Raw genomic sequence first — 11,707 nt, forward strand, 5'->3', positions numbered from 1 at the left:
CTCAATCCCATTAAAAGGAAGGAGCACTTGCTGAAGCTGATCCTTCCTGAAGCCCATCCTGGCAGGCTCCAGCCCTGCTGGGAGGAGGCAGCCTGCACGTCAGCCCCTGGACGAGGCCCCGATGAGCACACAGTGTTTTCCAGCACATTTCTATCAGGAGAGAGCTGGAACACGCCAAAAGGACCAGGACAACCAATGTCATGGGCAAAGAGAGCAAGCTTGGTTCATTGCACCAGCTGGAGCTTGGCCAAGGAACAAAGATGGCCAGGGAAGAAGAGGGAACAGAACAGCCCCAATGTCACCTGCATGGCCAGGTACCTGCTGAGGGCTCACCACAGCAGGGGCTGGTTCCTGCACCCTAAATCCACCCTCGGCACTCCTCAGCAAACCCAACACTCCCTGAGCTCAGCAGTTTGCTCACCTGTCCCAAGAGCAGCCTCCATGCCCTGTGTCCCCAGTGCCTGACCCATTCCCCAGCCTGTCCCCCTGCCCTGACCCCTTCCCCAGCCTGTCCCCCTGCCCTGGCTCCTTCCCCAGCCTGTCCCCCTGCCCTGACCCCTTCCCCAGCCTGTCCCCCTGCCCTGGCTCCTTCCCCAGCCTGTCCCCCTGCCCTGTCCAGCCCTGTCCCCTCTCTGCAGCTCCCCACCTGGGCGGGGGCTCCCTCTCCTCCATGGCGGGCGCGCTGTCGGTCTCCAGGGCTGGGCTTGGCAGGGCGTCCCGCGGCACGGCTGGGTCCCCTCGGGCAGAGGGCAGAGCAGCCAAGGCCTGTGTCCCTGTGGGCAGCCCCTGCAGGCTCCGAGGGCAGCGCTGTCCCCAAGGCAGGAGCCGCCCGTGCGCCGCTCTCCGCTCGTCCCTCCCGGACACCTCGGCTGGCTCCCGGCTCTCTGGATAAAACCTCAGCCCCGGGACAACCAGCCCAAGAGGAGGAGCCACTGCCAGCACATGACGAGCACGTGTGGAGAGCCACTGGTGGCCAGGGGACCTACTTTGAGCCCCAAAGCCCCGGTGGGCCGGGCTGCATTACAGATGAAGGCTCCAGTTCCCAGGCTGCCTCGTACCTGTTGGCCTCCCAACTGTAATTTTCCAGAAGGCAAAGGTTCAAAACGCTGAGCCACCCACGAGCATCAGCATCTGAATCTACTGAACACTTAAGAGAGGAGCAGCCAAGGACTGCAGAGTTATTTTAATCAGGAGTTCTCAATTAACCCTTGGGATGAGGCACCACCGGCCAGCTGAGGTCGGTGGCTGCATCTGTGGCCATGTGTTTCTCCTTGCAGTGGGATGCAGATGGGACAGAGCTGGACTGCAAACAAAGCTTTCTTCTTCACAGCTTCTTGGCAGATTTCTGAATTTCTGAAGAAGCGGACAGGATGGGCCAAGGCATAAAGAAATGTTTATACAAGTTTCATGCAAAACTGCTACTAAACAATTGCATCAAATAAAAAACAAAGTGCAGTCTTTGGGCAGCAGTCATTTTTGGGCCTACTATGATCAGAAATTTCTTCCATGTGCATGCTCAGAGATTATCACCCTCTGGCCCCAGAAGATCACGCACCAGATGAGGAGAGGATGAACTGCCTGTGTCCACTGTGACACTGGGTTCAACCAACCGAGCCTCTTCCCTCAGAGCTCAGCACCACATCACTCCAAAGCACAGGCATTACCCAACATCCCAACCCAGAAACATCTGGCATTTCCATTTCTCAGAGCTATCCCCCTCCTTTGATTATCTCTGCCAAATGAACACAGAGTCACAGACTGGTTCGGCTTGAAAGGACCTGGAAGATCATCTCATTCCACTCCCTTCCACTAGAGCAGCTCCAAACCCTGTGCAGCCCAGCCTTGGACACCTCCAGGGAAGATCAGTGAGATATGAACACTCAGCTTCCTGCAGCACTGTTCTTGTTGGTGTTCTGGCACGTGAGGCTGCAGTTACAATGCCACAAGCCACAAATCCAAAACCAAGCAACACAGACTTCCATGGACATTTCCAACCCATTTTCTCTCCAGAGGGTTAACTTGCTCAGATATCAGCTGACATTTTATTCTCCACAGAATGCTGCTAAGAAGTTCTGATCCAAGTTTTGACAAGCTTAACCAAAACCACAAGCACGAAAATGAAACTCCTCTGAGTTCAGAATCCACAGCTGAATGTTGCAGCTTTCCTCGCTTGAATTACAGTTCCTGTAGTTTCCATTTCATCTTTTTCACAGGATACAATCCCAGAATGGTTTGGGTTGGAAGGAACCTTGAAGATCATCTCATTGCACCCCCTGCCATGGGCAGGGACACCTTCCTCTACCCCACATTGCTCCAAGCCCTGTCCAGCCTGGCCTTGGACACTCCCAGGGATGAAGCAGCCACAGCTTTTCTCAGCAAATTTGGTCCCATAAACCACAAGTGCCCTGAAGACCTGGAAATGTACATTCTCAACAGGTACAGCACAGGCAAGAGCCACATAAGAGCCTCTGGATGCCTCTGCCAATCTAACAAGTACTTACAGCACCCTGGAAAGAGGGATCTGCCTCCATCCCCAGCCACTGCCTGCTCATGCCAAGACACAGAACGAGGCAATAATTGCTGTAGTCCTTTGGTAGTGTCCATGGGGAGCAGAAATTAGACAGGAATATCGAGCCAGATCAAAGCCCGTGCAGTTCTGGCATCCTGCCTCCTGCAGCAGCCTCCAGGAGAGGCTGGGCTGCACAGGGATCACTTGGAACAGCCATGGACACAGCCATGGACACTGCCAGCATCCTCCAGGAGAGGCTGGGCTGCACAGGGACCACTTGGAACAGCCATGGACACAGCTGGCATCCAGCCCTGCAGCACAGAACACTCTCTACTGCTCTCCCAGGCTGTAAAGCAGCACCTGCCCCCACCCAGCACAGGTCACTGGATGAAACTGGGCAGCTTTTAACACCCCCTGTGCATTATCCCACACAAACAGCACAAAAAAAGGCTCCAGGCCACCCAAGCACCTTCAGTTTCTGTTGCTATCTTAGCAGAATAAACTAATTTGGTTCATACAGTAATGCAGATCTTAGGAACCAGGATTTACACCACAGTCTCCTTGTGAAGAGATGTTACATTTACATAACCTTCCAGCAGCACATGATTTTCTGTCTCTAAACCCTTTGGTCTCCCTAAGCTGCTTTGCTGAGGTTGCCTTCCCTCACACTCACCCACGGGCGAGCCAGCAGCTCGTCTACCAGCTACTACAGAGCCACTACCCTCATCCCACCTCCCACGGGAGCCTCACATTCCTCCTGGCTTTAAGACAATCCTACAACTACAACTAGCTTGTATTTATGGGGTAATAATGTCTCAAAGACTCCCCAAGCTGACACATCACATATTCCAAAGCAGAGTGCTGAGCACTGAGCAGCCAGCACAGCCACCACACCAGGCAGCACCACAGGACCATGGAAGTTGGGAAAGACCTTCCAGGTGTTGAACTGAACTGATAGCACTGTGCCCACCCAGCCGTGCCAGGAACAGCCACATCTGCTCAGTCCTTGAGCACCTGCAGGGATGGGGACACCCTGCTTCCCTGGGCAGCCCATTTCAGTGTCTGACTACTCTTTCAAGTGAAGTTCTTTTTCCTAATATTTACCCTGAGCCTGCCCAGCCCAGCCTGAGCTGCTCCCTCTGCTCCCGTCCCTGTTCCCTGGAGCAGAGCCTGACCTCCTGTCAGGAGCTGTGCAGAGCCAGAATTTCCCCCTGAGATCATTTTCCCCAGGCTGAGCCCCTTCCCAGCTGCTCCTGACCCTTCCCCAGCTCCATTCCCATCTCTGGACACGCTCCAGCCCCTCAATGTTTTTCTGGCACCGAGGGTCCCAGAGCTGCCCCTTGGCACTGCCCTGCTCCTGATGCCACCCCAGCAATGGGGCAGCTCAGGTGGCACTGCTCTCTTGCCTGATGGGGCACAAACGAGCCCAGGTGGCCAAGAGCAGCTCCACCTGCTCCAAGAGCTCCTCAGAACAAGCAGCACCTGCTCCAACTCAAGGGCAGGTACCAGACAAGGGCTCAGGATACCTGAGATCTGCTCTAATCCTGCCTGACAGCACTGAACAAGGAGTTCCACCTCAATGCTGTCCATTTCAGCAATTTACAAAAAGAGACCAGCTCATCTGACAAGGAGCAGCCAAAAGGAGCTTCTGCCTCCAGAACAGACTTCTGGACCACCCCAATTTGACCAGCCCCTGGGGCTGTTCCCTTTCTCTGGCACACACACAGCATGGAGGAGCTGGATCCCCAGAATTCACCCCAAACCTGCCACCCCTGCAGTTCTCGTGCTTGCCACGCTGTCACGGACATTCAGGGCTGTCCTCAGCAGAGGAGTCACTACAATACAAAGTCAGAGCAAGAGCTCACACCACACAACAGCAGCACATCGTGGTTTGCAGCTCTCCCTCACTTGTGAGCTGCCAGGATCTGAGATTATTTCTCCACTTTAACTCAATTTGTGCATTTTCTAGGCTACAAACAGGTTTGTTGAGGGAACAGGAGAGGGTTGATGGTGCTGTGGGTAAGATCATGTTACAGAACCACCGAGGCTGGAAAAGGCTCCCAGGATCATCGAGTCCCAGCTGTGCCCAATCCTCCCCTTGTGCCCAGCCCAGAGCACTGAGTTCCACATCCAAGCATTGCTTGGACACCTCCAGGGATGGGGATTCCACAACCTCCCTGGGCAGCCCTGCCAATGCCTCACAGCCATTTCAGTGAAGAATTCCTCCCAAAATTACACTTCTCATTTATAACCAGAGATCACAACTGCCCCTTACATCCCCTCCACCCTGTTCATCAGTCCCAGGACAGCTCCATTCACCCAAACCTGCAGCTCCGCCAACCACCATCAGAAATAAACCAAACGCTCTCCCTCCTGTGCTCCTCATCAAGGCCTCCTCCACCCTCCAACGATGGTGTTCAGGATTAGCACATCTCATAAAAACCATTTCCCCGAGCTAAGCTCCACCCCATGATTGCAAAGGCAAACCAAAGTTACTCCTGTTTGTTTACTTCCTAATTTATGAAACCTGGTAAGAGGAAACTATTTCCAAGGCTTAATCAACACTGCAAAACAAGCAGATGGGAGAAAAAACCCTCATCTAAGCAAACACTTTAATCTTGGGGAAATAAGGTATTTTAACAAGAAAAGCCCCTGTTATTGACAAACAAGGGGCAGCTTAAAGAAAACATCAGAAATAATCAGCTCAGCATCAGCTTGTTTTGAAACACGCTGCAACTGTGGTTTTGTTTTCACAGTGATTCCTTCTTTTGGTTCAGGCACCCTGAGCACTACCAGCTCAGGCTGCTGGGTCCCACAGCGGTCAGTTCCCACGTTTGATTCACCACGTGTCCTGTGAACCCTGCATTTCTGGCCTGATGGATGCCACAGCTTTCTGCACTCCCCGAGCAGCCGGTGCTGGGCAGCCAGAGCTCTGCTCCAGCCTGCAATGCTGCTACTGCTCCAGACACTGACACCAGCACAGCCACCGGGCACTCAGACCAGGGGAATGCTTGCTGTGCCAGGAAATTGGTGTAAATTAAGGCACAGAAAAGAAATCCAGTGCCTGGTAGCCCATTAAGGTGGCCACAGAGGAAGCACTGAGGAGAAGGAAGGGATATTGGCCTCACATGGCATCGCAGCTGAGCCCTGCAAGGAAAACAGCTCCACCTCGGGCCTCTGGCCTGGGCTCAGAGTCAGCCAGCCCTCCGGCGAACCCATCTGCAGTCCTGGGATACCGGGCTGATTCCCGAGCCCGGCAAAACAGCCTCAAAGCAAACAGCTAAACACACGCTGAGAAACACAACACATGCACAGGTACCGAGGCTCGCTAATGAATAAAACCAGCGGCTCCCACACACGCTACTCCCGCACGACTGGCAGCCACTAAATCTTCATCAGGCTGAGATCTGGATCGTATTAGCCACGTTCTCCCTTCCTGATTTGTGAGCAGCAGGACCGCAGGCCGATCCATCTGCGGCTGAGCAGGCACGGCAGCGCTGCACGGCAATAAATCCAACTCCAGCCTTTCACCTGTTGGAGCCTGCTCAGCCAAACTCCGGCGGCCAGAGCGAACCCACCTGGGGCCGGGAGGGGAAGGGCCGGGGCAGCCCCGCCGGTCCCGCCGCACGGAGCGTGTTCCCTGCGGGAAAAGCGGCACGGGGAGCCCGTGCCCCCCGAGCAGCCCCCCAGAACCCGCAGGACTCACTCGGGCGCTGGGCACGGAGCCCTGGAGCCGCTCGGGACTGTGGCACATCCCACGTACACGCATGGGGAATGCACATGTGCCCCCACCCCTTCCCCCGCCGAAGTCCAGTTATTGTAGTCCAGGAAACAGCCAAATATTTGGCCTGTCAGGCCAGTCAGCGGGACCCTCCGAAACATCCACCCACAGCTGCCCGCTTTTTGACCATTTAAGAGGAAGATCGCCCATGGCCAAATCCCCATCGGCGCTCACAAGTGTTTACATAACGCCAAACATCGCTCGCAGCCGAGCCCCGAGCGCGGGGGCAAAAGCACGGGGAAAGTTGGAGCGGAGGCGCAGCTGCGCTGCCGGGCCCGCGGTGCTGCGGGGACCGGGACCCCGCTCCGGGACCGCCGGGACGGCGCAGGGGGCTCTGCCCGCTCCCGTGAGGGCTGCGGCGGCCGGGCATCCCCGCCGAGCACGGGAACGCATCCCTGCACAGCAGCGGGCTGCATTCCCGGCTCTCCCCGCCTAGCAACGGGCCGCATCCCCGGGTGTCTCCACCCAGCACCGAGCTGCATCCCTCGGGCTGCGGGACGGGGCTGCCCCGACAGCCGCTTACCGCGTCCCTCCCCGCCCAGCCGTGCCCGCTCTATCCCGGCCGTACCTGGCTGCGGAGGCGGCGGGGCGGGCTATGGACGGCTCGGCAGCTCCATACCGGCGGCGCTCCCGGTCCCGCTCCCGGAGGCTGCGCCCGCCGCCGCCTTAGCTGCGCGTCCACATGGTCACTGCGCTCCGCGCCCGCCGCCGTGCCTTAAATAACCGGCGGGGCATGCTGGGTAAGCGAGTCCTGCCGCCGCCGCCCCGCCGCGGGGGCGCGGCCCACGGGACTACAGCTCCCAGCGTGCCCCGCGCCGCGCTCCGGGCGGGGGCAGCGGACAGCGAAACCCTCCGGGTCCCTGCGGTCAGTGATGGAGATGGACCCCTCTGTCTGTGCGGTCAGTGATGGGGATGGACCCCTCTGTCTGTGCGGTCAGTGATGGGGAGAGACCCCTCTATACGTGCGGTCACTGATGAGGATGGACCCCTCTGTCTGTGCGGTCAGTGGCGGGGATGGACCCCCGTGTCCGTGCGGCAACTGATGAGGATGGACCCCCGGGTCCGTGCGGTCAGGGGCGGGGATGGACCCCTCTGTTCGTGCGAACTCCCCCGGTTGGGGACTCGGATGTATTTTGTTCCGGGGGTCCGCACAGAGCCCTGGAGCGAGCGGGGGGCGAGCGTACGGAGTACCGGGCACAGAGGGTGCGTGAGTAAACCCTTAGTAAACACTGAATAAACCGGCTGTCAGCGCTGTTTGGGGAGCGCAGAATAGAGGGAAGCGAGGGATCAGATGAGCACCTGCTTGCACAGGTGCCGTCACCTCTGCCGGGACTCAGGTGCGAGCCCTTGGCTGGGCAGAGTCGCGGCTGTTCTGCAGGAACGGCTCCAGACTCTGGAAACAGCGAGTGTCACTGGAGTTCCTCTTCACTAAAATAACTGCACGGGGGTATCGCTAACGAGACATCAAAACTTCAGCCAGAATGACCAGCAGCAAATAAAAAAATAGTAATATTTCATTTATTTTTGTATTATGTAATTATTTGTCCTTAAATATTAGCCAAGGTTATTCCCCGCAGTTACACCCCGATTTTCCCGCCCTCTGTGGCTGCCTGGCAGCGCCCAGAGCCCCGCAGAGTGGGTACAATGTTTGCCTGCAGAACAACTGTATCGCTTTAATTGGGATTTAGGCGAAGGAAACATTTCCCTCATTCATTCACTGTCACCCACAGCCACGTGCTGCCGTGGGTAACAGGTAGGAATGGTGTTCCTGTTTGTTTCCCTCTTGGGAAACAGAAGAGGTGTCCTCGCTTGTTTCTCTCTCTACAGCAGCAGGAGGACGCTGGTGAATGGGAACAAGCCCACAAGAGCCAGTTTGAAATCAGCACTTCCCCTGCACTGGCTCCCATTAAAAATATCTCCAGAGGAGTTGGAGCTGGGGCTCTGGAGCAAGGATATGCAGAGGCGGCAGCCCGTGATTCAGGAACTGAAGCGAAGGTCAGAGAACAGAGTTTTATGGGTTTCCTACATGGCTGCAATACTACAAGCCATTACTCATCGGGAATTTGGCAGAGTAGTGGTGCCTAATATCATTAGATAATCCTAATGAATTCTTGTGTAATCAAATCTAATCTCTGGATGGGCTCAGCAGGCGGAGGCTGCAGGGCAGTGACAGAAGGGCTGTCACCAGAGCCAGGGGCAGAGCTGTGCCTGCTGAGCACCTTGAGCAGCTCTGCAAGCAGCGTGCCTTAAAATAGCTCCAGCACTGAGGGACAAATCCCAGCAGCAGCACCGGGGGGAGCAGGGGAACGGGCTGCCCAGAGAGGGAGTGGAATCTGCCCCTGTGGAGAATTCCTCCCCACAAATACCAAAGGCCACATTTTCACTTGTAGACTACATTTGATTCTGAGTCTTGGTCAGTTCTTAAAGGCTGAGGAGCTCATAGCATCCCAGAATGGTCTGAGCTGCTCCCAGCCCCAACCAGCCTGGTCTTGGACACTTCCAGGGATGGGGCAGCCACAGCTGCTCTCTCTGGGCACCCTGTGCCAGGGTGTCCCCACCCTCACAGGATGCAATTTCTTCCTAATATCAAACCTACACCTATTCTCTGTCAGCTGGAATCCATTCCCCCTTGATGCTCTGATGGCCCCTCACCAATTTTTTGGCTATCAGTCAAAAATACCAACCAAGCTCTGCAAAGAACTTGCTAGATTTGAAGGAGTGCTGGCAAAGACAAGATCATCATGGAAGTTCCCAATGCAGGAGAACATTTCCAATTGTCTTTAGGAGCTTGCTCTGGGCGCTGCTGCAGGCGCTGTGAGTTCATGGGGCTCCTATGGTCTTACAGCACTGAAAAGAGGTAAAACTGCAGGGCAGCGTGGGAGTGGGAAAGGTCACCTTGGGAAGGAGCAGAGCATTCCCTTACAGGAATTTTCCCTGATAATGGGACCTACAGGAGGCAGCCCGAGATGGGAACAGTCCTGTTCAAATGAGGGCTGGGCTCGGAGCCCACACACCCCCAGAGGGTCGAGGGAACGAGCTCAAGAATTCAGAGAGGAAATAGTGAAACAACACTGCTTGGTAGGTATCACTTCAGCCCTGGGAGCTGCACTGTGAATGTTTGGCCCAATTGCACATGTGGTTTCAGTCACAGGAAAACAACTTGTGAGGGATTTTTATTTTTTGGTATTGGAGTACTTTGTTCTTTTTCTCCTTTTCAAACCTTGTTCTGCTCCACTCCTACTTTATTTTTAGCAATTATGGAAATTCAGCACTGATGAAAGATGTTAAAATGAAATTTGAAGTCTGTTATTTGCTTTTTTATTTCTATTGTCTTGTTTCGTGTTGACAAATTTACAACTAACAATTGGCTGTTTTGGAAACATTGCACCTCCAGCCTGGTGGGTGCCTTGGCAGGGGTTTTGTCTCTGCCGTTTTGGTTTTGTCTCTGCTGTCAGTTGCAGCTCAACAGCCCTGGAAGAAAAATGAGAGCAGAAGATATTCCAGGACTGCGAGGATCAATCTGCCTCCTCTTGCTCGTGGCTGGTCTCACAATGGGGAGGATGATCCCAGAAGTTCCCTGTCCTCAGGGAGATCCATGCAGGCACTCAGGGATGAAAAGCACTCCTGGAACACCTCAGCCTCTCATGAAGTGCTGGAAAACCTCTCATTCCCATCACATTTTAATAACAGCAAGGTCAGAAGCGTGGGGAATCGGTGTGAGGAGAGGGAAAAACTGGAGCCTGCATGGCTGAGCACAAAAGGATCCACAGCAGCAAAAGTTCTCCAAGTCCTCAGGATCTCAGAGTGGAAGCTGCTCAGAAGCAAACTGTAATTATTTCATCTGTTCTCTGGGGAGAGTAAGGAATATGAGCCCTCCTGATGGAGCCACACAAATGATGCACACAAGAATTCCAGCAAAATGAGCCATGAGAATGCTGCATACACCAGAGAGCTGTCCCAGCTCGTTGGAAATCAGCTGATTTTCCTGAATTCCAGCACCCCACAGCCAGAATCCCAGGGCTTTATTGAGGGGAGGTTATCCTGACAGACTGTTCAGTTCTAGAAGTCTGTAGAGTTTGGATGCCTACTTTCTGCTCTCACTTCAGTGAACTGTGTTGGGAAATATTTAGCAGGAGAATATAAATTGGATTTAACTCTCATTTTCAAGGCCATTCATTCCTTAACAAAGGGCAAAGATCACTGTGCCAATGCAAAAGGAATATTTCCGTTTTCTGACCCCAAAGCAGCAAGGGTTGGTTGTATAATTAAGTTTGTACTCATTTGTTTTCCTGCACTCTGATGCTTTTCGGGAGCACATCACAAGGCAAAAGGGACTAATGATGGATAATTGGAATTCATCCCTGCAAGGCCTCCTGTCACATTCACATTTTCTGGAAAAATCCCCTTGCCCAGGATCTTCTCCTGGGAAGCTGAGAAGCCTCAGAGAAAAAGGAAAACAAATTCTTACCTCATTTGCTTCTCCTGTGTTATGCTCACATGTGGAATGTGTTTGGGGATTGTTTACCCACAGGTGATTGTTTCATTGTGTTCTGTTGTGAATTATTTTGACTTAATGACCAATCAGTGCCAAGCTGTGTTGGGACTCTGGAAAGAGTCACAATTTTTCATTATTATCTTTTTAGCTTTCTGTAAGTATCCTTTATCTATTCTTTAGTATAGTTTAGTGTAATATTCTTTAATATAATATAGTATCATAAAACAATGAATCAGCCTTCTGAGAACATGGAGCCAGATTCATCATTCCTTCCTGCCATGGGGCACCCCACAAATAAAATATCCTCCCAGCATTGCCCTTTTACACAGCAAAACTTCAGAGAGCAGCACAGCTCCTTCCAGCACTCACACACACCAAACCCCTCCGTCACTCGTGCTTCTCTTTGCTGCAAGTAGAAGCCAAAATTACATTGAGTATTTTGAATTAATATCCCGCAGGATGAGTAAAGATTTATTTCGGTGTAGGGGATGATGCAGAAGATCCGTTCTGTTGACAGCTCTGAGGAGAAGCTCCCACAAGAAAGTGAAGATTTTACAGAGTCTCCAACAACTTCAGTGAACTGCGGGAGAAATGGAGGAGAACCCAGGAATTGTGAGTCCCTGCTGGAGAGGGGCAATCCCACAGCACCCTTCCAGAGAAGGGTGGGAGCACAACCTTGGTGCCCTTCATGAGAGACCTGTGGGGACACTGGAGATGTTTTATGGATGGGTGGGATTCCTGTCCCATTTGAGATCTTTGAGTGCATTTGAGATCCATCTGAGTGCATTGCTGAGCTCCCCTCTCGGGGTGCCCTACACCAGGGAGGGATCAGCAGGAACCGCTGTGGATGGTGACAGAAGGGGACAGGGAGGGACAGTGGGGCCAGGAGGGGATACAGAGGGACAGGGAAGTCAGGAGGGGA

The 11,707-nt window shown here is 53.9% G+C and overlaps 1 protein-coding gene across 10 annotated transcripts in view; it reads right to left on the minus strand.

Annotated features, from left to right (window-relative positions):
* ITPR1 (inositol 1,4,5-trisphosphate receptor type 1) overlaps positions 1-6,981 on the minus strand; it is a 161,430-nt gene extending 154,449 nt beyond the window's left edge. For all 10 annotated transcript variants that reach the window (XM_054280942.1, XM_054280938.1, XM_054280937.1 and 7 more), the window contains exon 1: positions 6,859-6,981. The gene's annotated coding sequence lies outside the window, so the exon portion shown is untranslated. The remainder of the gene's footprint in view (positions 1-6,858) is intronic.
* Positions 6,982-11,707: the final 4,726 nt, after the last annotated feature.

This window comes from Melozone crissalis, unplaced genomic scaffold (genome assembly GCF_028551555.1).
Source record: "Melozone crissalis strain CALT ecotype California unplaced genomic scaffold, PUWL_Pcris_2 ptg000029l_1, whole genome shotgun sequence".
Lineage (NCBI taxonomy): Eukaryota > Metazoa > Chordata > Aves > Passeriformes > Passerellidae > Melozone > Melozone crissalis.